Source organism: Cupressus sempervirens, chromosome 6, assembly GCF_028749045.1.
Source record: "Cupressus sempervirens isolate cs-2001-9-10 chromosome 6, ASM2874904v1, whole genome shotgun sequence".
NCBI classification, from domain to species: domain Eukaryota; kingdom Viridiplantae; phylum Streptophyta; class Pinopsida; order Cupressales; family Cupressaceae; genus Cupressus; species Cupressus sempervirens.
The window spans coordinates 165,975,331-165,981,061 of NC_143123.1; positions in this window are offsets into that span (position 1 = coordinate 165,975,331).

The following is a 5,731-nucleotide window of genomic DNA, read 5'->3' on the forward strand; positions in this document are numbered from 1 at the left end:
AACCTGCAATCACAAGCCTCAAGAGCAATACCTGCCACATATATACCAAGAAGCTCCCATTGCAAAAGATAATGTCAAATCTATAACCAATCCACTCAACACATCTCAAAGAAGTGAATCCATGTAGTATCAAGGACATCCACAATACATAAACTGATATCCTGCAAGAACAACTCTCATAATAAGTTTCCAATGGTCTCCCAAGTTCTCCACAACCAATAGAGGAAAGAGATAAAGTAATAACCATGTCATCTCTCACATGACATACATGAGCACAAACTAGTGATCACAATCTCTAACCAATCTCAAATCCAATGTAAGAAAAACTAAATATCCAGGAAGATAACCAAGACCAAGAGAAACCATGCAAATCATAACCTGTATCATGTCCTTCTACACACACCTCTAGATGTAAACTGTGCAAGTATGATCTCCTTCATAAAACCCCAACAAGAAGCCTTAACAATACCCAAACCATACCATATAACTAATCATGGATGTAAGCCTCTCACAAGAAGATCAAACTCATAAACCATTCCTAATCCAAGGAATATGCCCAATATAAAACCATCTCCCAAAGTCAACCAACATAACAACATATGCAAATGGAGATAACCAATGCTAAACCATCTCTCAAATGAACCTTCCAGAACTAACTCATGTACCATAGCTCAAGATCCATATCCATGAAAGAAAAGCATAAATATAATGCACCTGAGAAAAATAATGGGCTATACCTCTCAAGTAGCAAACCGCCAAGTAGACCAAGAGTGGGGAATGAGAATGCTCATCAAGATACCCAAGTCTCCAACCAAGACTCATCTAAGAACAATCTCCTCTCAAGTCTATATTAGGTGACTGCCCCTCAGACTTCCTGCTAAAACCATCAACCATCCCAACAAATACTTCTCTAATCCGAGAGAAATCAGCATCACCACCATCTCTAAGTATCCATGACCACCTATAACCAATCAATCCATGCCAACTCCAAATGCAACATAGCAATATCATGAAGTATCTAGCTTATGATTAGTGTACTCAATACCAAGAAACTAAATCAAGATCAATGTCAAAGTTCCAACCATGGCCTCAAGAACATAAACATGACAACATGATCTAACCATCTCAACTAAAGAGATAACATGCTCCACATGAACATACTATAACATGTCACAACTCTAAATGTGTATCAAGAGTATATCATGACATAATAATGAAACCATCCTCATACCAAGGATAACATGCCAAATAAAAGCATAAACCATACCTTTACTAAGAACCCTGTGAATCCTCAAAATGCAACCATCTCCACACACCATGAAGAAAACTATCTCCACATACCAGGAAGAACCATCTCCACATACCATGAAGATAACAATTGTACCATGCAAATGTCAAAGATGCTTCTGCAGCAACAGGATCTAGGAAAAACCTCTAACATCTGCAAACACTCAATAAATAAATCAATGCCAACAACTCCCACTCAATCGTGGTACCAAGTCAGCTATGGCATCATAAAATCCATCTCCTACATGAAGATCCAAACCAAACCAGGAACTAATCCTGCACTGTCACCCCATCACTATCACAAGCTCCCACTAAACCATGTATCCAAGCTATCCATGACATAATGATGAAAAAAAATCCATCCTCTAACCATGAGAATCAACCAAGGCATCAAACCATCAAAGAACTCAAAGTGCACATCATCAGCTCCTCAAAAGAAACTAAATAACCATGATCCTCAAACCAAGAAGATATACCACCATAATTGAATTAGAAATCCAAGCTAATGAACATCAAGGATGTACATGTATATCCAATCATGTCATGCCAAAATCCATGGCACCATGATCACATCCATGAACCAAGCATATGCCTCTCAAAGTGTCCAACCTGTCAGCATAGTCAACCACAATCCTCCACCATGACTATACCTGGTAACAACATCTCATCCCTTCTACATGAAGATAAAATCAGAAAATCATGTGACTTTGGGCATAGACAACCCAAATCCAAGCCACCAATCTAAATATGCATCAATAATGAAAGATCAATGGGCAAAGACAACCCATAACCAAGCCATAAATGCAACCTGTAAGTATAGACTGCTTACAACACTGCACAACTTGTAGATCCAACAAGTCATCATACATATCCAAACCAAACACTGATAACCATATCATCATGAGACCAATCTGAATAATGAACTGAGTATACAATGACATCAAATCTTAAATCTCCAATGCCATAAACTCACAATGTTACCATAGTCAAAATATATTTATAAACTATTTAGATCAATATATCAATAAATAAATCATGACAAACGTATACCAAATCTGAACCAATGTGTAGATCTCTTCAAGAGCTTTCTGTTGACTACTCGAAGTCCAAAATCCGACTCCGTATGCCCAAGTTATGCCCTAATTCATTCTCAAAATAAATAACATCTAACTTTAGGCCTCTTAAAACCTGACAAAATATCAAAATAATAGAACCAAACCTACACCATGTTGTAGTGCTCTGAATTAGCTTCGCAATGTCTGTAGGAACTTTGAAATCCGATATTTTGAGAGAAAGTTATGGCCATTTTACTAAGATAGTCTTTTTACCATTTTTAGTGGGATTTTTCATTTTTTATTTTTTTCTATGACGAAAATTCTGATGGGATTAAATTTGACGGCCATCATGGGCTGAAACCAAAAAACTCTTTTATTTCCTCTGAACATGGCCAAACTAGGGCATATTATATATCAAAATTTATGGAAATGTGGAACCGGATCCAATGGTGAGGTTTGTTTTTACCCAGGAGGTCATTTCTACAAGATACCCCCCAAAAACCCTCATTTTAAATGAAACATCTGAAAAATCCTTTTCTCCAACAATTTCACATGCCCAAATCTTTTAACATCTCATCATAACAGCAAATCCAAAACCCTCAAATCTGCAATAAATCATTCATATATCTTGCCCTTTCTTTTATCCTCTCATGCATTTCCATGGATTAATCTAGGGTTACAATAATAAAACCATAGCTCTGATACCACTTGGAAGGAAACTTGGCAACAAAGAATATAACCATTTTCACATAACCCATAATAGATCTGAAATAAACACGAAATTAAAATCTACATGCAAGAGAATAGACAACATACCCACAAAATTGTGACACAAGATATACCCTAGGAAACCCTCATTGAGGGAAAAACCCAACCTCCAAAAGCATCCATCACCAAGTATTATTCAACAAAAAATACCATTTCCATACAACCATGGAAGCCTTCATGGCCATAGCCACAACCGAGCAAACTATGTGAACAAGCATGAATCCACACATCCCATGTCATGCTTTCAACCTTCACAAATGCTCCCTTGGCTAACCTATCAAGATTTGTCCCGCTCAACTCTTGCCTTTCTCACTCTTACTCTCTTGTCTACAACAACTACCCTTGTGGCTGCTTATATAGTAGCAAGTCTCACAAAACCACCAAGTGGTATTACATAAACCATGTGCTAAAACCATGTGCTACCTAACCCACTGACCCCACATTTAATATTGGGCATTTAATTATTTTTCTCAATATTAAATAATTACATAAAATATTATCACAATGTTACAATACAACTCATCAAGAATATTCCATGGGAATCTTTACATGTTGCACGTCCATCTAGGTACAACATTACATAATAAAATAAAATAATAAAATATAACAATACTATGCAATGTGTGCAACACCCATTATCTCAACATAAGGATATATGGGGAGCACTCCCTACAGTGGCAGAAAAGACATCACTAGCTAAGATCATAGCAACATTAGTAACCTTACTAGAAACATCTACAATACCAGTGCCAATAGTAATAATAGTGGCACAGGTTGGGGAGGATACAATAATGACATAATCAACACTGAAAGTAACCAATTTTACTAATACCATGCAAGTAAATAGTACAAGGATTACCCTTGATACAGAAGAAGAAGATCCTTTTAATGATTATGGGAAATATGTTATTGGAAATTTGGTTAGCTACACCACCTCTAGAGATGAAGAAGAGAAAAAGAGAAAGGAAGAGGAGGAAGAAAGAAATAAAAGAGAAGAAGAAAAGGAAAGGAAAGGAGAAGAAAAAAAGAAGATATCTAAGAAGAAAAGCTAGAAGAGGAAAGACAATTAGAAGAAGAGAGAAAGAAGATGTTGGAAGAAGATGAAAAGAAAAAGAAATTGGAAAAAGAAAAGAAAAGGAGAAAGAAAGAAGAAGAAAATAAGGAAAGAGAGTAATAGGTGAAAATCAAGGTGGAAGAAAAGAAAAAGAAATAAGAAGAAGAAGATAGAGAGATAGCAGAAGCGAAAAGAAAGGAGGAAGAAGAAAAGAAGAAAAAGGAGGAGGATGATAACTAGGCAAGTGTACCTAGTTCTTCTAGGGCACCCCTTTCATTAGCAGTTCTTACTAGATTAGATGATGATGATCAAACTAAATTGATCCCATCACTTAGCAAGATAATTAAGAAGAAAAGGAAAGTAAAGAGTTTGCAAAGTTCACTAATGGAAGTTATAGATAGATTATAGAACAAAATATCAGTGAGAATGACAGAACCAAACCCATGGGATAGAGGAAAAGCTATTTTTCAATCTTTTCATGCATAATTTACAAATCTGTTAGATATAGAAATAATCAAGGCACAAACCTTGCATGATGCACAATTATTCAAGAATGTCTATGACAATATCAAAAATGATTTTCAAACACTTGATGCTTGCATCAAGGAATTGAGATGATGTTTGGAAGAAGCAAGGAATTTGTATGGATAGTGAACCCTGTCATACAATCACATCAGGGATATAAATGCTAAACTAAGTGCAAAAATGACTGAGTTGCAAGTTTTGGCAAGTAAGCTACAATAGCCAGATACAAAGATTGATGATCTTGAAGTAGCTATAACACATATTTATGATGAATTCAAGATCATTGAAATGAAGAAGGAAAGAGTGATAAATAGGTTCTCTTGATTAAGAGAAAATTTGACTTTGAAGATTAGCAATGTGCAAAAATAGTTTGATGAATGTCTTGCAACAGAGACATCTTATGAGTGGTTTGTATATTCTGATATGAATGCAGTAGAAGTGTCATCTTATCATTTATGCACACTTAATAAGAATATCAAAGGCAATCAAGGACACCTAGCAGAAAGAGTTTGAAAGTCTAAAGTCCAGCTTTAGAGACTATGTTTCTAGAATATCAAACTCTACATAAAGGGGAGGTAATACAATTTTGATTTTGTATATAAATTTTAGCACCTTTTTCATTGATGTCAAAGGGGGAGTGATAAGGAAAATTGTATAGATATATATGTATAAGGAAGAGATAAGTAAGGGGGAGTAAATGTAGAAGTTAGTATTATAATCAAAGGGTGAGTTACTATGTAATTAGGATATATAAGGAAATATGGTAAATTTATAATGATCAAAAATTTTAAAATTTTGAAACTTTGCAAAGGCCAATTTTGATAAGTTTTGTTTTAGGACTTAGCCAATTTTTCCATATGTTGCCATCAATGCAAAAGAGGGGGACTGTTGGAAATTTGGATAGGTTAGAATATTTGATATTTTCATTTATGGAAACATATTATCTGTATGAAGAGGGAAGATCATGGAAAGTGAATTTGTGGCAGTTACACTTAGAAAATTGTCTAAGTATCATTTAGTTTATCTGGCAAAACCATTAGAT